The following is a 23026-nucleotide window of genomic DNA, read 5'->3' on the forward strand; positions in this document are numbered from 1 at the left end:
CCATACATAATGTTTCTGAACTTTGCAATCGAAATTTCTCGAATGAATCGGGATACAGAAAAACTGCCTGGACAGTCTGAAAGTTAAAATCGAAGGTACGAGAATTGGGGCCTCGGAACTGAACAAATAACTTTATTTGCAAATAAATTATTACATCCGCAAAGTTTTTCCTACCGCTACGATGTGCGATAGTTTTTGTGGATTATTGGATTAGCAGATCGATATTATAAAGAGGAATATTCGATTCCAAGTTAGCAATTATGAAGTTTTGAAACAACTTGGCCAATCTTAAGTTTTTAAACTTATTCTTTCTGGAAAAATATTCGTTTCCACAGAACAATAAAATTTTCAAGTAAACTAATATGAATCTGGGATATTCTGGGGTGCTCGTTACCAATTTATTTGGCCTAATTATGTTAAAACAATTAAACAGTTATAAATTATATGAAATAGTTTTCCCGGTTACAATATATTTCGGATGGTTTTGTTCATATTGAAAACCCTATTAAATACATTACAAACGTGTCAATCCAGTTTCACTTATGAGTTAGGGTTACATACATTTAGATATTCACAGGTAAAAATATTTGATTATATAGCTTTGGATAATCCTTTAAAATAATTGTTTTTTTTGGTGCTGGTTAAATGTTCCTTCTTCTTCTTAATGGCTTTGCTGATGACATTAATTACCTACTCTTCAATCATCTGTAAGTCTTCTTTAAAACAAATAATAACATTAGAGTAGATGTTATTATGCTCATAAAACATTAAGGTTGACTGCACTTTAACACTGACGATTATCCAAAGCAATCTCGAGTTATATCCAAAGTCTGGTATAAAATTATGAGTCTGGCTCGGGTCAAAGCTATTTTAGTTCGGACTATTAGTGACAGGTCCGCAAGCGGTATCGGTGACGACAAATAGACCTTTGGATATCATGATAACTGTAATTGCTTTGACCATGTTAAGCAGCCCCGAGTACCACACGTTTTTTAGGGTTCCGAACGCAAAGGGTAAAATCGGGACCCTATTACTGAGACTTCCCATCTGTACATCTGTCTGTCTGTTTGTCTCCAGGCTGTAACTCAAGAACCGCTATAGCTAGACTTCTGAAATTTTCACAGATTGTGTTTTTCTGGTGCCGCTATAACAACAAATACTGAAAACAAAATAAATTAAATATTTAAGGTCTCCCATACAACAAACCAATAACGACAATACATAGGCACTTGAAATATACACGAAATACTCAGTTTTATTTGCACTTTAATAATTTATAATAAAATTTAATTAAACTTAGCTTTATTAAGCAAAAAATTAGGCTTTCATACAAAAAAAAAACTATTTTCAGCCTATTTTTGCTCTATTGTGGTACGGAACCCTTCGTGCGCGAGTCCGACTCGCACTTGGCTGATTATTTAGTATTAACGCCGTCCAGTTTTTAGTATTTAAATGTGTTATATAGATAATTTTCATTATCTCTCATTCTAATAGTAAAGAGTAGACTTCTATAAATGGATGTATTACGAAATGAGGTTTTTGTGTACACTTTATAAATTATTGTATTGTATGACATGCTAGGTAATACCAAACATGTTATAACAAGGACAGAGATACCTCTTTAGGCTAAGTATACACGAGTGTAATCTCATCGGATATCTTTCATTGGGTCTGACACCGTTATTAAGGGCGACCCATCTCAATCGGCGACAGTCGTCTCTGCCCCACATAATTATCGCCGTGTCACCAGTTTCTGACAAGCATTGGTGATCAATCGCCGCCAACAAGTGGGAGGTGATTATGGTGGAAATATTAATTGTTACTACTCGCAGTTTATTGTATTGTAGAAAGGTAGCTGTTTATATACGAAATACAAGTATGAAATATACAGGGTCAGTGTGACCCGGTCGGACGAGCCGTTGATCCCGAATGATGACGCCGCTGTCATCTTTGAAACATGACTGTAATCTCGCCTGCAATTCTGAATCGCATTTGATTAATATTTCCGCAATGCGCACTTAAATATACACCAGCGAAATGCACCGAAATATCACTTACCATCCCGACTAAATATACTCTAAATGCTATCTAAGAATATCAAAACGATTAACGCGAATTTCGTGTTCCTCATCCACATGTTGACGAAAATGTTGTAGGTGACTTGAATTTATTCGCGGTTGAGATGTGCTATTATTTATTGCGCTCCACCTTATGCGTTTAATTTTAACGAATTAATCAGCTGAGGTGTGAAATTACTCTAAAGAATCTTGACCTATTAATTAAATGTTTCTAGAATTTTGATGTAGATAATAACTACTTTAAAGTTTGTCATTGATTTTTTACATAGACAAAAATATGTCCTTGGCTTAGTTATAAATATTTTATTTATTTATTTACTTACTTTTTCGCATATAGTTTATTGTTACGTTTAAAATGTTTAGTTAAATCTAAATCTATATTAAACTAGCAAATTCCGTTGCTTTAAGACTTAGATATTTGTCGTTACATTATAGGGGAATACGTGGTCATAATTATATGCCTCACTGCAGGCTTAGGCAAATACACCGAGGAAGGAAATTTGCAATTCAGCAGTCCGTCCGAAGGCCATGAACCAACACGAATCATTGTGAGCTAATTGTGAATTACAGTTTCTCTGCCTTGTGTTGAAATAGATTTTTTAAATGTTTTTTATGGTTTTTGAGATGTTTGACAGAAGTTTATCTTATCGCTTTTGATTGGCGTTGAATTAAGGAATCAACAACGCTATGAAAAGGATTAAAAATGTTTGTGCAATAAAATTTTATGCACATTTTGAATAAACTTGTGATGCACACTTTAAAATTTACTGCGTAAAATAAAATTTCAATCTTATAACGATACTACCTGTTGCCCGCAACTTGGTCGCGTAGCAATGAGTTTATTGTGTAAGAACCGCATACATTCTTTAGGACAGCAACTGTCCTGGTGTCCTGTCCCCAGGCTAAATATCTTCTTGGCAATTTTAATCCTAATAGGAGGCGATGAAGAGGTAACAGAAACACTTTCGCCTTAGTTTGGCCTACTACGGCTATATTTTGTAAAAAAATATTGACTTTATATTTTTTTTTCCAACTTTTGTCTCTGGGAATTTGTCAACTTGTTGTCAACAGATTTCAACCATAAATAAAAGAGATATAAATAAAAGAGAATTCGTATGTATAGGCTTGTCACTCAAAAATTTGTCATTTCTCATGTGTGTGTGTGTAATGTTTTATTTGTTAAAAAAAATGTATGATAAAAGCATAATTTCAAAATAATATTAGTTCGATGCACTCCTTCACCATATAAACTATAAATGTGCAAAATTTCATGCACCTACGTTTCCCCATTTTTCGTAAAAAGGGTTACAAAGTTTTTCGTTCGCGTATTAATATTATGATAGTTATATAATTTAAAAATAAAATTATCCTACAAATAAAACAATAATTTTAGTATCATCGAAACAAAGTATGAAATCCTTTCTATCTCTGTTAGTTACCACTTTCAAGATTTTTCACAGATACAAAATATTACGTTGTTCGTCTTATCAAAATGAAGCTACTCATAAAAAATTTGCTTGACAGTCATAAAAAAATTGTTCCAGGGCTCCCATACTATAATTACAAACTACTTCAACACACTTTATCCCAAATTTTGCACACCTGGGAAATGTAAATCAACTGCTACCTTCGTGATTTAGTGAGGTGGGTGATATTTTAGACCGCATCAGTAACGTGGAGCCCGACTGTAATTTGCCCATAAATATACCCGCACGTGGCGCCAACGAATTGACGCTTTCACCAATGCTGATGTATGAGGTGCGGTGTCTTTGCGTTATTTGCTTTGTGAATGCGTTAGGCAGAAATGAAAATATAAAAAAAATAATAACTTTATTAAACACAGACCACAGCCAGAGTTAAATCTATATGTTATAGTCAAAGTCCGATACACAGTCTCTTCGCGGAAGGACTGGTTTATCCTAGGTTTGGCCAAAGCCGTCAGGCGATCCCCGAAATACATTTCAATTTCGCCCTTTGCCTGAAGTATTTTTAGTCTAACCCAGGAGCTCCTAACTTTTCAGTCAAACGTCGAAAGTAAATTATTCTGTTTCGGTTTTGGCCTAGTCAATCCTAGAAGCGACTGCAAAACTCGGTCAAACGTTGATCTGAACATGTTTAAAGGTTCATAATGTCTCTCGCGGTGTTCGGACCGATTGTTTTGTCATTTCATGTTCGTTCATTGAGCGCACGCTCAATTGTGTACGCACGCACACGGGCGTGTAATTGTGTAAAATTGAAGATGAGTGAATCAAACGGTGTTGTTGTTACTAAAAACGTAGATAAAGAAGTTTATTAAAACAATTAACATTAACATTAATGCCTCACCATGTCAGAAAAATGATTAATTTGCCACTTTAACTACCTAAGAAATTATTAAAACAATTAACATTAAAGTTAATGCCTCACCATGCCAGAAAAATGATTAATTTTCCATTTTAATTACTTAAGAAATTATTACACCAATAAACATCAAAATTTTAAAAATGTTATTTTTTTATACGTACCTAATCTTACAAACTAACCTCCGTATATTCCAAAGCATTTATTTATTTATTTTATACTTTATTGCACATCGTACAAAAGGCGGGCCTAATGCCACACGGCATTCTCTCAAAGCATCTCAAATATAAAAGTGAAAATCACGTAAGCTGACCAATCAGGTGTCAGAACTGGCAGAGTTAAGCGGTTAAGACTTGAAAGCTGCTTAAATGATAAAATGCTTCCAAATATACAAAGATAAGACACTTCATACCTATATCGGAGTTTGACTCGTCAAAACCCGATTTAATAAAATTGTGTTTTGACGTTTGCCTGACCAAATTAGTCCCTCCCAGGTTTGACGAAAATTGTTTAGTCAAAGGCCGAAAATTTACATTTGTTTGGGCTTTGACTAAGTCATTCAGTCTGACCTGAGGATTGACCAGTCCAACCTAGGAGCGCCGGAGCTTCGGAGTTTGCCTATAACATATATATATAAAACTCAAAGCTGACTGACTGACATGGTGATCTATCAACGCACAGCCCAAACCACTGGACCGATCGGGCTGAAATCTGGCATGCAGGTAGATGATATGACGTAGGCATCCGCTAAGAAAGGATTTTGATCAAATCTACCTCCAAGGGGTTAAAATAGGGGATGAAAGTTGGTATATAATAATACTTCTTAACGCGAGCGAAGCCGCGGGCAAAAGCTCGTTAGTTAATAATAATAATAACAATACTTTTAAAGCGAGCGAAGCCGCGGGCAAAAGCTAGTTAACAATAAAACAAGGAATTCAAGTGATTATTAGATCCTAAAAATATGGTCTTTGGCTTGTTACTAACTTACTAATTAATAACCTTACCAACTTATATTATAAATGTGATGTCTGTCTGTCTGTTACCTCTTCACGCCTAATAACTGGAAAAGGACATACGGGTGTTATCTAGTATTATAAATTACTTATAAGTTATTAATAGTTACTATGATTACATTTTTCCATTAGAGCCGACCTAGGAATAACTATGTTATAAAATTTAATTTGACTCTGATTAATTCCAAGTATAAATCAGAAATGTAAATGTAGCTCGCAAATTCAATCATCACGCTACATTTGTCCGTCCCGTGCCCTATAGACTAAGAGCCAGTGACTGCAAGGCTTTCGTAATTTTACAAAAGCTGAAAGTTTTCCTGTACAGAAACCCCGATAGAAGTAAAAACGACCTATGGAGTTTCAGTCGCAGTTACTTTAATCAATTTTTCTTCCTGCCATCGCTTCCCACTACCAAACCAACAAGTCTAATTATTATATTTCAGGAGTGTCGGGCAGTGGATAGCACCTGTCATAAGTATCGGGCATTGGGAGACGAGATACCAAGTTGTCCAAGAAAAAATAAGATAAATAATTGAGCTCTATATTTTATCGAAGGTCAGTTAAACCTTCAGAACTGGATATCTAATAAAGTAACCGCAACCGAAACTCCATAAAGTTGCTGGTCGTTCTGACCTCTATAGAAGTCATGTACAGAAAAACTTTTATAAAATTACTTGCTGCTTGACTTTTATAAAATGACTTTTTTTTATGAAATAAAGGGGGCAAACGAGCAAACGGGTCACCTGATGGAAAGCAACTTCCGTCGCCCATGGACACTCGCAGCATCAGAAGAGCTGCAAGTGAGTTGCCGGCCTTTTAAGAGGGAACAGGGTAATAGGGGAGGGTAAGGAAGGAAAGGGAAGGGAATAGGGGAAAGTAGAGAAGGTAAGGGAAGGGAATAGAGGAGAGGGTAGGGAAGGGAATAGGGTAGGGGATCGGGCCTCCGGTAAACTCACTCACTCGGCAAAACACAGCTTCACGCCGGTTTTCTGTGAGAACGTGGTATTTCTCCGGTCGAGCCGGCCCATTCGTGCCGAAGCATGGCTCTCCCACGTATTGACTTGCTTGAATGATAAAAAGCTTTTATAAAAGGACGAAAGTCTGGCTGTCGCTGGCTCTTGGTCCATTACTTTTATCCAAACTGTAAAAGTATGAACGATTTCATTGCGAATATTAAAAATTAAAATAAAATTCCTGGTTATCTACTTGAAAAGTGGAGTAGCGTCATTTTATTTCCAATAGAAGTTTTTAGCGTGGGAGAATAATATGTCTAATGAGGTACTAAAGTTATATTGGATAAGAAAGTATAGCAGAAAATATATTATTTTATTGGCTGTAATATGATGTGCCTATATTTTATAAGCAAAATTGAAAAAATATAATAGAGCTTTAAAATGAATAAAGATTCTAGGAAAAGTATATTTTACTATTAGATATTGATACCACACATTTTAAATGCGAGAGAGCCATGCTTCGGAACTAATGGGCCGGCTCAACGAGATCAACACCTTATCGTCACAGAATACTACCGAGCCGACGTTTATGTCGAGTTTCACCGAGGACAGAATACTGTATTGATCATTGAACGCAACTCGCAGCACCAGAATTGACGACGGCTATTGCTTACCATGTCGTATCTAGTTCACCTAATAAAATAATCGGCCAATTGCGAGTCGGACTCGTGCACGAAGTGTTCCGTACCATTATAGAGCAAATTTGTGGTATGGGAGCCTCTCTTATTTTTTATTTAATATTATTATTATCAAATAAGAAAGTACTCTTAAAACTAAGGATTGAGTGAAAATTTCTAGTAAATGCCTGTTGCTATTATTGAAGAGCAAAAAAGGCCAAAAAAATCACATATGTTTTATGGGGTTAACCTTACCCTTAAATATAATTTTATTTTATTTTTTAGTATTTTTTGTTAAAGCGGCAACAGAAATACATAATCTTTTTTTTTGTTTTTATGAAATAAAGGGGCAAACGAGCAAATGGATCACCTGATGAAAAGCAACTTGTGTCACCCATGACACTCGCAGCATCAGAAGATCTGCAGGTGCGTTTCTGGCCTTTTAAGAGGGAATAGGGTAATAGGGGAGGGTAGGGAAGGGAATAGGGTAGGGGATTGGGCCTCCGGTAAACTCACTCACTCGGCGAAAAGCTGTTTCACGCCGGTTTTCTGTGAGAACGTGGTATTTCTCCGGTCGAGCCGGCCCATTCGTGCCGAAGCATGGCTCTCTCACGTATAAAAAATCTGTGAAAATTTCAACTCTCTAGCTATTACCGTTCTTGAGTTACAGCCTGGAGACATATAGACGGACAGCCGGACAGACAACGAAGTCTTAGTAATATTCGTTTTTATTACCCTCTGGGTACGGAACCCTAAAAACGACGGGTTATACTCCGGGAGTGTTGATAGCAAAAAATAAAGCGATGCTAACAACTGTGTGTTGTGTGTGTGCTGTCTTCTTCCTCCATCTTACGAACTTTCGATCATTTTTTACCCATTCCAAAAAATTTACAACGCCACGCTAAAGAACTTTTCTCTTCAAAAATATTGGAAAAGGTTTACTTTTGCACACTCTACCTTGCCCTAAATAAAACAAATGGACCGGCCAAAAGGCGTGCCTTTTCATCGACATCTTTCCGAAGCCTATTATTCAATAGACGATGATTTAAGACCACTCCGAATAAACGCCTCGCTCAATAAGACTGCCTTTCAACGAAATGCATACATTTCTAGCGTTTGATATTAAAATAAAATCGTATTGACTGCACTAGGAAATTGTTGGATTCCACGTATCTTTATTTTATGATACTGTTGAATGTGTAGTGCGGAATTATCGTTTTACATCAACATGTTTCAGGAATATTATGTACAAGAGATAATGATGAAATTATTAAATTTTTATCTCTACATAATAATAATTATTAGTCTAAACGAAGGCGTTATTTTCAGAAAAAAATACTGAAAATATAAAGCATAAAATGGTAAAATAAAAGTCCTTTTATAAACTCCGGAATAAATTAAAAAAGGGCAAATCAAAAGTCCTTATCTCATGTCATACATCCGTTATTGGTCAGTGTTTATAAGAGACCCTTTGCCCTTTTCATCCTCAACATGAGACCCTTTTATAAACACTTAGGGGTCATCTTCGCTTGCAATTTTTTATGAGACTGCCGAGGGTTCGGAGTGGATCTCCAATAAATATCATCCATTGATTTCAATACGCCATAACCCCAGGCTTTATCGCAGATGGTCCACACAGGGGCCAATTTATGCCCCTACGTCTCAACACCTCCCGGTCATACGGGGCCTGATAGAATCCATGTAAATTTATGTGGGTATCCCTTTCAGAATAAGGACATTATTAAGCCAGTGAGAACGGTCGGCGCTGAATAGATCAATTCTATCAAGTGATATTGTGCCTCCTTAGGCAGACTTAAATTAAAATAACTGTTTTCGGATGAAAGGTTCAATTCCATATAGGACTAAAGCCGTGTTTAGGGTTGTAATCTGAGTTATCTTAGCAGCCTTTGATACAGCCAAAAGATTTTAATTAAAGAGAGACCAGTCTCCGCAGGCTTTCTAGAAATTTAATCTTTTGGAGTCCTAATTACTGTAAATTGATCATTTGTTTTTGAGAAAATAATTTGAAACTTTTTTAAAACAGCACTTTAAATACTTTTTTAACTTGGATTCATGGAGTTGAGGGCTTCGGATGAGCATATTTACTTTGTATATTATTGAAATTAATCTCTGTATCAAGATAGTAAGACTTACTAGTTCTAAGAATATCAGCAATAATAAAAATGTATTCCCGATAAAAGTAATGTTACAACTAGTCGTTACATTAGAACGAATTGGAAATATTTACTTGGCTACCTAGCTCATATATCATGACAACCCACGCTTTTCTAAAATTGCTTCACCTATTCTATATATTTATTGCTGTTTGTTCTCATTCTTCTACGTGAATAATAGTACTGTTAATGCTGGTAACGTGTGTGTTAAATCAGATTATAATACTGCTAAAATAAAAGGTCTAAAAAAATATTATTAATGCTAATTGTTAGAGCAACTTCTTGCAGCTTATTAGCTGCAAGAAGTGTCACGAAAAAGCTATTGCTTTTTCGTCTTTTCGTTTCGTCTTTCAAGTGATACAACATGACAGTGCTATATTTTGTGTCGTCTGTAAGCCTGCCATTTTTCTAGTTATCAGAGCAAAGCTTGATCTGTGAGATAAGTATAATTTTATTTTATTTGACCATTTATTTCAGGCATTTAGGCCCATAATAATATGGCTATCTATTAAATGTATCTATGTAATGTTAGAGTCAACCAGCTAAATCTGAAGTTGCATAGGGTATGTAAGCGGATTCCTGGGGAAAATATTTCCGTCTGCACCGTCGACGCGAGAGGCATTCCGTAGCCTGTACTTAATAGCTATTATATTATGTCTGCCGTTTGTCTAACATGTACCCTTTACAGGTTGAACCAATAGAAATATATCTATCGATCTATCTATCGAAATCGTGATTTTGAAAAACCCTATATGGTCGCTGTTAAGCATTAATGTCCTAACCCACAATTTTTTATGTTGGTAAATTTTGAATGCAGTCTTGTTCTAAATCATCTACAGAACATAACTGCATTCATAACTCAATACGTAATTTTTATGTGGGTTAGTACACGAATGCTTAACAGCGTCCAATTATATTATCTGTTAAGCTCTTCATTAAGTGAATCAAAGTTTGATCATCATTGAATGACTCCGAGTGCGGCCGTTACTAAAAAATTGAAGCCCGTCCCATACAAAAAACACAATGTTTTGCATACTTTCTGATTTCTCTCTGTAATGGTACGGCACAGAACCCTTCGTGAGCGAGCCCGACTCGCACTTGGCCGATTTTTATTCTGTGTCCAGCCAAGGAAAACGCGTCCAGAGTCCACACTGGGAATTGCAAAAATTTATTGGCGTTTGTTTGACATAATATTTGTAAAAATCTTCTTGGAATTTTTGAATTATTATTTCAACGACGTAGCTAATAGAAAACAAAAAAAACTTTGCGATGAGAATTTTACGAGTATTTACAAATTGGATTGGCATTATTAATAGACAGTTAATTTATTATTATTCTCTTTTCCTTCTAGAACGAACTTCAACTCCGGTTCAATTGGATTATTAACAATTCACTATATGTATGTTAAAAGCCCCAGGCGCCCGAAGTTTGTCTTTGCTCAGCCAGTTAAAAATCATTCAACTTCGAGTGAGCATATAAAGTTTTGCAATTAAACTATGAACATCAACATTATATTTAGCCGTAATCAAATAATCCTGAGAAATGTTTGAAAAAGGGAATGTTTGTCTCAATTGATGGTGATGAAACAATTTCAACGGTTTTATCTTGGATTTATTATTATAATTTTACTTCAATATTTTTTTATTTACCGGTACTGTAAGAGTTTTCTTTAGCATGCTCCACATTAGCAAAAATTCGGATTTGCATAAAAAACAATCTGACTTAAAAACTCTTTAAAAATACTAACCACAATATAACTGTCTATGACGTTATTACAACATGCAAATGCATTTATTTCTTCAAAGGTTGATTGATAAAGTATCAGAAGTAAAACGATTTAGGCTCAGCTGAAGAGGAATTTATTGTCCCTTTACCCTTTTCAGGTGTCCGTAACAATTTAGATGAAGCCGGTTTGTCCGAGTAAAAGAAAGAAATTTTTAATAAAAACTCGGGTTTTATCTGTAAACCCCTCTTGGGAAATGAGGTGAAAATAGATAAGCATTCTTGGAACGTTATCCCTTTTTAATTAAAATATACGCAATTCGAATTTTTCATTACGTTTCTGTGTCATTAGTATAATAACAATTTTATAAGCTTAGTTTCTTTTGATACACTCATTATTTTTATTTAAAAAATCATTTTCGTAATAATGTCATTCAAGCATTTTGAATATTGTGGCCCAATCATTACAGCGTATTTTACGTGACAGCTGTTCCATCCACACTCGCATGATTCACGCAAAACATCCTTGTACTCGTGACTGTCAGAAAATCGTACAAAGATACTTAACCTCTTTACGATATAATGGAGACCAAACAAGAAAGGCTTCACAAAATTTTGACTCCTCGATACGGCGTTTGCCCACAAAGCACCGTTGATTGATATTAATGACTTCCTCGGAGAACTAATTTGAGTGGATAATAGTATTTGGAAAAATTCGGAGTTTTCTTGCCGAACCAATTAAAGGAGCAAGCGTAGCGTTCTCGATTAATCATGATGAGTCGGTGCTATTGGAAATATTGAGGGGAATATTGAGACGTTCTTATAATTGATCGTTATCAAATTAGGGGAGTGATTTGTGAATTTGCCTCGCGACACGGTTATCCCTAGCTGATAACTTTTTTGTTTTATAACAAGTAATATAATATTACTCGTATGAGTCTATTCCAATATCAAAAGAAAAGTAGTCTTTAGTCGAATAGGCTCCAAAACTACAAGACCAATTTGAATCAAAGGCAAATAAATACCTAGAGCAGAACTCAGAAAAACACGTAGGTATACCGTATAGGTAAGTTTGAACCGCGGGAGATTCTAGGTATCTACCTATTTCGTGCAACAGGAACCGCGGGCAAAAATAGTCATAATATCACAAAATAGCTCGATAGCTTTCACCTTTATTTAGTGAATCAAAAAATAATGTACCAACAAAGGCTTTTTAAAAATCCAATCCAAAGCATGTCAAATGCATTAACTATTTGCAACACGTTCGAAAAACTCCACTAATGGGACTTAAAAATCATCGCAGCGAACATTTTCCGTTAGAAAATTAAAGTAAATCCTGTCAGTGACAAGGGATAAAGTCGGGAATCTGCAGCTCCATCAGACTTTAAAGGGCTTAACCGCTAAATAAATACTTTTATATGAATTTACGGCAGTTGCTCAGTTGATGGGAAATTTTATTAGGTACTTACAATGAGTTTACTTTCAGTTAATTTTTTTCAGTTAACAGGTATGTCTGCATTTACTGCAAAGTGCTCTTATTTTATAACCTTAGTGCTCGCTACTATTTAAATAATTAATTTTATCAAAAACTCTTCATCCAGCCAACCATCAAGCTTTCTGACTTTACAATAATTTTAGCAAATCGAGTAGTTTAAATTGGGCAGATAACAATTAATTGATTGATGAATAAGACACTAAATGTATAAATAAAATTACTGTTGTATGTGCGTATTTGATAAAAAAAAATGCAAGCAACCTAAAGAATTTTAAGGTTGTTTGGCAACAGGAACAGGGTGCTTAACCAAGATACTTTTGTTATTTTCGGTCTTTCTAACTGTCAAATTTCAAAAACAAAAATAAGACGACAAAATATGACGTTATTTCACTTGGTTACACTCTGTTTCTTATATTATTACCTGTCACCTGCAATTATTAGAAACACAAATTGTTAACCCAAAGAGTCTCAGCATAATTAATACGGAGAAATTATACTAAATACATAATATAAATTTATAATACGGGGTCTGGTTGCCTATTACAACCTTCATCAATTATACACCTGTTAAATTTCATAAACCGACGAATTTGGCCACCCCGTACCTTTGGTTTTGAATTTAATAAGCCGTGACGTCAGACGTGTGGAATAATTATTAGGGTATCGTATTTCTTGTAATTATTGTGAAAAATCTTTTTTAGTTATTTTTTTAAAGATTTTTCATAGACAGCGTGATGACGGACAAAATATACAGTCCTTCCTACCTATTGCAGCCTGTCCTTTTCGCTCACGATAGCGATATTTTCGGTAAAAAAAAACTAAGTCAGTAGTTTTTTTTTTTTATCTGTAGTGTCTTAGGTACCCATTTTACGTAAGCTATCAAAAAGGAACTAAAAAGGTAACCAAGCCAAAAGACTAATTACTACCTGCTATCGGGTTAAAGCCAATAATATTATACCTAAAAATATAATAATTCTTTCTAACTTGCTTTCAGAGAAGATTCCATAAAAATAATAATTATTATCTACGACCATATTTTAGGTATTTTCTGTCTAAACAAGAGTATCGGTAATCAGAAACTCTTATGGGCTAGTTGTTTGTTAAACCCACCTAAGCTTAGATTTATTTTTCAGAAAATACCCCGATATAATATACACCCGTGGATTTCATGAGCAGCTTGGAAGATTTTGCGTAGTAATCTTTCATTCCGACCATCGTGATCAAGTCTGATTAAACCATTAGTTGTACTTAACTCGAACGTCTTAGACATCCCTTCTGTGCCGAGACTGCCAAGTCGTTTGCGGTGAGCGTCCAAATTTGTTACTAATTCCTTTGTATGCCTACCCTCGATTGTTTTAGTAGACCTAACCTAACCATTTGCCATGTCGAGTTAACGATTGGGTACTTGTACAATATATTTTAATGGAAACATAGAAACAAAGTTATGTACAATATAAATAAGTACTTCATAAGATTAAAGTTTACTGGTGAAATTTTGTGGTAAACGTTTAGATACATGTAAAATTTTTAACAAAATATTATCGAAACAAACTACCCGTCTGTTCAGGGGCTTTAATATTATAATAGTTTACATGAGATGATTTTTTTATGAGCAGTTGATCAGTTTATCTGTTATGTTATGTATTTTTTGGGTGAATGAATTTTCTGGCGTGGTTGTATTTGATATTCCATCATTATATCAAAAACAACAACGCCAGAAAATTCGTAAATAAACTATTATATTAAAGCCCCTTAATAGAGGGGTAGTTTGTTTCAATAATATTTTGATAAGAATTTTACAGAAACAATAGAAGAAATATTTATCGCAGATTTTTCAAATACATTTGCACAATCATAATGCATATTATTATAAAATAATAGGCAAGGCTTTAAAGTGGAAAATTATATTGGAATATGTTCTTTGAGATAACAATCTGAAGATAAACAGTGCAGAGTTCGCAATGCAAGCTCTCGAGCTTGTGTTCCGCGTTTGCAGTATTGAAAATAAGGGTTTGTAAGCGATTTGTAGCGAATAGCGAATAAATTAAAGTACTATAACCATAAAATATATAAAAGAGGAACAAAGGGCTGAGCAAGCAAGATGTCACTATCAGTAACACAGCGCGGTAAAAAAAAAAACGCGTGATACAAGACGGCAGAACTCTTTTTTTTCATCTGTTTGACAATTTTAACTCTATGCCGCGGCCGCATATGCGTAGTGCTTCGCGCTAAAACCGATACTATTGGACGATCTACGTGTATCGTCCAATAGTATCGTCTCATATAGCACGAAGCTTCGGACGATAGACGCAGGTGCGGCCGGGCCGTTAGAAAGATGTTTGTAAATACATTGCTAACACGCACACGTAAACATATTTGTACCTACACACAGATGTAAATCAATTTCGGTTTCGTTTGACAGATCGGGATTGTTCCCCTATTCCGCTAGGTATATTAACTTTATGGGTATCAGTACACGCTAAATGCACTTGCGTAAACTGGATTCCGTGAGAAACTGTTAAAACATTTTTATTACTTAAAAGCTTCACTCAAGTTAACTGCTGCTTGGCGTTAGCCAACTATTTCACTCTCACTGTAGATCCAAGTTTTATTTTGTATGTGTTGAAATTATTTATAACTATCGCTGGCATTTATTTGATTGCATTTGCTGTGCATCCCCGCTATGTCATCGATACTTGAGATATTGCAGATTGAAAATATTATGGAACTTGGAGGATGACGTGAATGTAAAACAGCTGCCACTCAAGTGTTATGCCAGTACACCACAATGGCCCATGATGGCCCACTGCAGGCCACGCCATAGCGCGCTTCGATTTTAGCGCCAAAAGAGCCATAAGGCTGTGGCTCATAAGTCTGTACAAAATTATTAAGAATACAGATTTATGATTAGTCTATTGCGAGCTCTGAAGCGAAGCGAAGCCAATCCTTAATCTATGGTTAATTAATGTTAAAATCAAAATTATATTGACATTCTAAATGTAAATAGTTGAGTTGGAGAATGCTGCGAATTTTCAATCAAACTTGACGCGACGAGCAGCAACAATGTCGAAAATTAGGAAGTTATGTCTGGTAACATAATAATGTGATGTAACAAATAGTTTCAGTGGTTTAAGATTCCTTAAATTCAGATGAAGATATAATTCAGGGAATCCTATAGAGATTTTCCTTTGTATAAAATATATAGTAGGCTTTTTGTTTTCTAGTAGGTAGTTGCGTGTTATAGCTACTCTCTCCATGATATTTGCTTCGTCGTTTGAGCAGTCGGAGATATCTATCTTTTTGATGCACTATGTCGTAAACATACATTATGTCATATCTATGTTTGTGACGTAAAAATTATTAAAGTGTCGAAATGACTAAATGGATCTTTGGAAATCTCTTTGAATACCTGTTCAGTGACTTCGATTGTTCACTGAACAGAGAATGGATTGGAGAAAATAGTTCACCATTCACGCTGAGTGAGCAAGAAAATTGTGCATACTGAAATAATTATGGATTTCATTTTTACAAGACTTGTAGAAATTAAATCCATCTGAACTGTTACAAAATTATTGTAAAATTATTTCTTATCAAACACACAATAATATCATATACAATAGCCTATATATTGTAAACATCATGTAATAATCTGTTTATATCATTAGTAAAGATGTTATGGCCATTAGACAAAGGATGCACAATGCACATATCCTGCCAATAATTTTATGATATTTATTTACTACAAAAATCGTATTACACTTCGTTTCTGATAGACAAAATAATGTAGATTCTATCAAAACACATCAAAATATGTCCTTACTAAAATTGCAAGTAGTTTTATTAACTTAGCAATATTATAAACTGTGTTGGCTTTATATTAAGAGTATTCATTTACGAAGTGACTATATTTAACTACAACCAGCACGATATCACTTTGCACTTAAAAGGGATCTTTTATTTTCTTTAAGAACTCGCTTTAATGTTCTTTAAAATATTGCATCTTTAACGGAAAGAGCAAAAATACTGGTCTCATAAAATATGAAGTATTCTTTATTTTGTTAAGGTTTTCTAAGAGTTATTAATATAAAATGTTTTTGTTTAAAGCTAATATCCTGTTTTGCTATAATTTGGCATTAATGTTCCCGAAATAAAATATCTATAGTTGAGGAGGGGAGGGTGCTATTTTTGTAGTCACTCGAGCGTCATGGAGACTTAGTAGGTTTTGTACATTAGATAAAACTGATTAAAAATAATAAGAGCGTTTTTTGTTTTAGTGGTGGGTTCAGAAACTGCAGCCATTTTAAAGTTTTGTATGTGCTTTTGTATGAAGATAACTTACTTCCCCTACTTTTACTATGTCTTTACGCTATGTTTGCCTAAACGCCGCTCCGTCTCTGTTGTCTGTTGTATCGATTAGAAGTATATTTCGGATATAAATACATAATTTATCCGGCGTAGTCCCTACTCAATACAGATAAAATAAGCAGGATACGGGTGCCCCAAATCCCTACATCCTAATGTACGCTCATTAAAATTGTATAAGCCAGTATTTTCCGTAAGTTACAACGGCGTCTGATCAACTAAGAAAATTTCCCAGTTGTGTCGTTGATAGTTGGTGTGGAGCCAAAACGCGCGTTATATTCTTCTTTGAAATTCCTTACAATGGTAACGGCTTTAGTAAATTCTACGTTGTTTTAATATAGTCCAGCTGGCAATACTGCAAGTATTTCAGCTCTTAAGTTGTATTTTGTTTACGGTGGAAAAGATTGGTGATGTTTTAGATTTTCGTGTTTCCTCGTTTAAGTGATTAGATGATTTTTAGGGATGAAAGTTGCGTTCAAACAATCATAACTAGTATTTTCCGAAATTATCTTTCTTGGTATTTAAATATAATTCCTTTATATTTAGTTTTAAGCTAGCTCAGCTTATAAACTATAAACGACTATTGAATAACGTGTTACACCTACAATAAATTATGCAACATTTTCATCAGAAACAAAGCGAACGGAAAACTCTGAAAGTTTTATAAGATTAAAAATAGCTTTGTCGGAAAAGATGGAAATACGAGTCGAAAATAAATTATAGAAATGGAAGTTCTAATATTATATGCTTCGGTGCCAATGAATCAAAAGCCACTTGTGTGCATGAATTTCTCGGGGAGTATGCACCAACACGCGTTTGCAAAAATTTTAAAGTCGGTTTAGAAGTTGCTCGGACTTCGAGAGGAAATATGTTCGTATAAATATGAGCAGAATTATGCGCAGACACAGCGAGTGGACTTTTAATTTAAGACCTTGTTCTGAAATTGTGTGTATAGTCCGTGCAATCCACGAAGACGCGCCCCACCACACACAGCGTCACGGTCAAAAAGAAAAATGCTCATCCCAAAAGGGTGAGCATTTTTCTTTTTGACCGTGACGCTTTTTCTTAATTGGTCTATTTATTGTAGTGTGTGCGTGCACTCGTAGGTAATTAGTGTGTACCGATAACACTCAAACATTGGCGAAAGCTTGCACACATATACTATAAACGATTAGGAGTGGTAGGGCGCGTCTTCGTGGATTGCGCGGAGTATACCTATAATATTCTCGCGAAAAGGTTGTTGTGAACAAGTTGGAACCGAGCGACACGCGACAGCTGCAGACGACGTGTCGTAACGACACTTCTGGTTTGTATGTATTGAATGAAACGAAGCTAGCGACACTTATTCATAGAAATACATAGAAACCAGTAGTGTCGCGACGACACGTCGTCTCCTGCCGCTTCATGTAGCGGGCTTCAAACTTGTACCTTACGTACGATCTTAGCTATTATGATAATTTAATCACTTATTTTTATCCCCACGTAATTTGAACTAGCTAAGATATGCACAGAATACAGGATATTTTTGTACTTTGATTGGGCATACGCATTTGATGCTACGCGCTTTCTTGACGTCACTTTGAACGAGATTAAACTACGAATCGCCTCTATCAATAGAGTTTGCCTTTTTCGCATCCTAGTTAGCTTTTCACTTTTTGGACAGTGACAAACATGTTCTTAAACATTATTACGTATCTCAAGAATACATAACACTAAGGGCCTGTTTCACCCCTTTCTGATAAAGTGTCGAATAGGCTATTTACAACTTTTTTGACAGATTCTCTATTGTACTTGATCTGTCAAGTTAATTGGTGGATAGCCTATTCGTCACTTATCAGGAAGTGGTGAAACAGGCCCTTAGCGTCCTAAATCCTAATCCACTTAAACTCATTCTCTCTAAAATAGCTTAAACCAAAAATTGTTTTTCGATCAGATCGATCAGAACTTATCGCTTCGAAAAGCACCGGAACGTCAGAATTATCGAAATTCTATCTATCACGCGAAATAACATTGATATATCGTGTATTTCCCTTTCAATTACACTCGGATAATGGCGTGTCCCGGTTAGAACGACAATTAGTCGGCGTATTGACTGGCGCGGTGTTTGCCGCCGGCGATCGCACGATGCATATTAATGCTGTACCGAAACGAGCACATCTTTTGAATATAGATCTTTGTTGAATTGGGAAATGCGTTTGTGTTTTCTGATAGTGCGCAGTCACGTCGTAAAATTAAGGAATTTCTGCTCCGACAGAACTATAAATATAGAGCCAGGGAACGTTAGAAAGTTCAACAAATTTGACAACGATGTTACTTATAACAAAATATTGTCAAAAAAGTATGGAATTTGATATAACGGATAAGTATGGAATTTGGGATGATGCCTTTTGTGAAATCTCGTACATTTTTTTGATAATTTCGCTGTTGAATCTATCATGGTGGCAATCCCACCTTGACTTGATTCTGATTATATAGTAGTTTTGCAGAGCGTCTACAATTTTTTTCTATAGACACGTGGAGTTTCGGCGGTTTAAAATCCCACACACACACACACACCTAAAAAAGCTAAAATCTATTAAAAGTAGGCTTCGGCTTAACCAGGTATATCGTTTGGGCAGAAGATCTGCTCTCTTTACTCTGAGAAATTTAAATAACCAAAAAATTACGCCTTTAACGTTTAAAATATTTTCGAAGCATAAAGTTTTTAAGGCGAAAGTTATCAACAACGACAACAAAAAAAAATGTGATGCATTTTTCTAGAAAATATTCTAGTCTACAAGAAAAATGGTACGTGTTTTGAGAGTGAGCCGTTGAGCTAGTTTTAAGCTATTTAGGCCGTGAGGTACTTTAACTACACCGCAATGCATTTCTAGAGCTAAAATAAAGTGAGCTATAACAAAGAGAGTAAAAATAGTTTTTAAACGTTTTCATTATTCTTATTAACATCACAGTTTACTGCCCTCAATTTTTTAACAGCGAGTATTTTTATTTTAACAATAAAATTTACGATAGAAATCGAACGTTTTAAAAATTATTTGCGCTCTACAATTTTGCTTGTCTGTGCAAGTTAAATGTATTTCATAATTCAATTGTGAATGGGTTTTTATTATTGTGTAAGGACTAAAAACAGGTTCCTATTACTCAGAATTCTGCTTGTTTGTCACCGGACTTTATCTCAAAAACTGTTGTCACTAAAATACATGGTATAAAAATAATTTTAGGCCTTTATTTCCTAGGTCTACACAATAACGTGTAACTACAAATTAACTCTACCTAGAGTTTGTAGGATAAACCTCCGTTACATCGAAGACTAAATAAGCCTTTTATTTACGTTCCTACAAATACTACAAGTTCTATTGGCTAGGTTTATTCGTGTACCAAAACAATCGCAGTAAATCGTTCGCGGTACGGTCAACACTCGCTAAACCAACAACGCTACGTGCTGTAGCCTGTGTGTGCGCAAACAAAATCCTATATCAATATTGCCGGCCTTACAATGCAAGTACAATTATCTATTTCGAGCAGTGTTTGCGGACCCGAACGCCGAAAGTTTGTGCTGAAATAAGTCATAGAAGTAAACGTATAAAGAATCGAAGAACTTACTAAATGCATACTGGTTTCGAATTCAGTAGGCGTTTTTAGCCCGGCCACACAGTATCCGAAATTGTGATCAGAAAAATTCGGACGTCCCGCCCCGCTCATACATTTTGACACGTCAAAAGTTCTGATAGTATGCGGGGTCTACCACAAAATGTATGAACAGAGTGCGTTCCGACGGGCGTCCGAAGTTTTCTGATCAGAAATTTCGTATAATATGCGGCCAGGCTTAATTTCAAGGCCAAGCCCTCCATATAGGTAATTAAAGATAGTCAAAAAGTGTAAGTTTAGTTTAGGGTAGCAGCCCCCCCAAGTTCCGGCCGAAGCCCAAGCCCTCCATATAGGTAATTAAATGATAGTCAAAAAGTGTATGTTTAGTTTAGGGTACAATAATTTCACTTTAATTTATAACTTTGTTCCTAAAAAAGGAGAATCAAAACTCAACACTGACGACGCGACAACATTTCCAGGTGGGGGAAGTTTGGTACAGGCCAGAGGCGAAGAAGCCCCCCACACCATTTTGATGAAAGCAACATTTACCTCCGACCCCCCCCCCCCCCTCTCCTACTCCCCCCCCCCCCTCGATCCTCCCCTTCCTATTCCCATCTCCGATCCCAATTTTATTATAATATGTATTGGTATAGATATTGTATTGAAGTGATTTATGAATTCTTGCAATTATCAGGTGATTGTTCGTAAGCCCGTGAGAAATTGATAATCATGTTTACATATTTGAAATGTGCTAATAAAGCTCTTTCTTTTGATTTTGTCGACACACGACATTGTCAGGAAATTTTTTTTTTTTTGATTTTTACTTTCAGTCCCCTAGATGGTGCTACAGTCAATTTAACGTGATGTCATGTAGCCTATAACCAGCGGACAGTCAAGAGGCTTCTAACGACATCTCATTTGTCCAAATGCGTTAAGTAGTTTTAAAGTTACGAGGGAACAGATGAACATACATATCCACATACATACATACATACATACATACATACATACATACATACATACATACATACATACATACATACATACATACATACATACATACAAACATACATACATACATACATACATACATACATACATACATACATACATACATACATACATACACACATACATACATACATACATACATACATACATACATACATACATATATACAAACATACATACATACATACATACATACATATATACAAACATACATACATACATACATACATACATACATACATACATACAAACATACATACATACATACATACATACATACAGGCCAAAATCATAACCCTCCTTTTTGCTTCGCCGTAGTCGGGTAAAAACACAAAAATATGTTCGGCTTTTTGTTTCTCGCGACACTTATTTGAAAACGATCCGGATTGGCTAATGTCATAATGACGTTATAGGCGCGTAATTTCGTTTACACTACAGATTAAAATATGTTTTGGTTTACACGCTAGTGACGTCACTTATAAAGCGCGACTCCATATTACTGAAAGCGTTTTTAGCGTTATTTGAATTTTGAATTTATTTACATGTTTCTTACGAAATACGTATTTTAAAATTAAAAAAATACTTTCGATGAACTTCTTTTCTTCAAGTAATTCAAGATAGAAATTAAAAATCTGTCAAATACCCTATTGTGGTACACCAATGTCCGTTAAAAAACTTTTAAAAGAACTTCTATCACAATTCACACCCCGCGTATAAAATATGCTCTAACACGCTATAATTTACTCGGGCATTCTGTATGACGTTATGCGGTCATATTAATTCCTCCGGGTTACCCTTTGTACGCGATATGTTGAAAAAATTCCCGCTGAATGCTTAGATATTTACGATCGTGTAAGCCTTCCTTTGACGTCGTGTAGAGATGTTGGACAAATTGAGTGGTTGATGATCGATTTATGACCTTTTTAAGTTTCTAGGTTACTTTTTTCTTTCACACAGACACAGTTCATACTAGTACTTACTACTTGTAGTTTTCCCATATCAGTGAACTTTGTATAAATGTATTCGTTCCTCGCATTGTAAAAATTGTAACAGAATTGAACAATAAAAATGTATCTTATCTTTTTAATAGGATTATCGTTTCAATAGAGTTCTTGATTGGTTAACAATTTGACGATGATTATAAAATGTGGGTAGATTTTTATATTAAACTAGATGACGTACGCAACTCCGTTGCGCCAAAACTCGTTCCCGAGACAAAATGTATCCTATGCCCTTTCCCGGGACTCAAAGTATCTCCATGCCTTTCAGCAAAATCGGTTCAGCGGTTTGGGCGTAAAGAGGTCACAGACAGATAGACAGGACACACTTTCGCATTTAAAATATTAGTATTGATAGTATGGAAGTATGGATAATGGTCACAGTACACATACCTAGGTAACACTGACAATGTTTAGAAAATGAAAAACGGCTTAATGTAGAAAGTTGCCAATACTTTTATTGTTTTTAGAAGTAATCTCCGTTCCTCTCTACATATCGTCACATTCGATGGAACCACCGAAAAAACAGTGGGTCCAGTCTTCCTTAGGGGTCTCTTCTGTGGCATTTTCGTACGCTTTCATCGCATCTTCAGGGCTCGTAAAGCGAGTACCTCG

The 23026-nt window shown here is 35.3% G+C and overlaps 1 protein-coding gene and 2 long non-coding RNA genes across 3 annotated transcripts in view; 1 reads left to right on the plus strand and 2 right to left on the minus strand.

Moving 5' to 3' along the window:
- LOC121740590 lies at positions 1-22930 on the minus strand. Its single transcript, XR_006037653.1, has 3 exons — positions 22801-22930; positions 10994-10996; positions 1-15 (listed from the first exon to the last, which is right to left on the minus strand). It is a non-coding gene; the product is annotated as an uncharacterized LOC121740590 (long non-coding RNA).
- The window catches only part of LOC121740578 (suppressor of lurcher protein 1-like), a 362163-nt gene that overhangs the window by 193984 nt on the left and 145153 nt on the right, over positions 1-23026 (minus strand). The gene's annotated exons all lie outside the window — the stretch shown is intronic.
- The window catches only part of LOC121740587, a 17959-nt gene continuing 9738 nt past the window's right edge, over positions 14806-23026 (plus strand). The window contains exons 1-2 of the long non-coding RNA XR_006037650.1: positions 14806-14865; positions 17065-17067. This is a non-coding gene — a long non-coding RNA (uncharacterized LOC121740587). The remainder of the gene's footprint in view (positions 14866-17064; positions 17068-23026) is intronic.

Source organism: Aricia agestis, chromosome 3, assembly GCF_905147365.1.
Source record: "Aricia agestis chromosome 3, ilAriAges1.1, whole genome shotgun sequence".
Classification (NCBI taxonomy): Eukaryota; Metazoa; Arthropoda; class Insecta; order Lepidoptera; family Lycaenidae; genus Aricia; species Aricia agestis.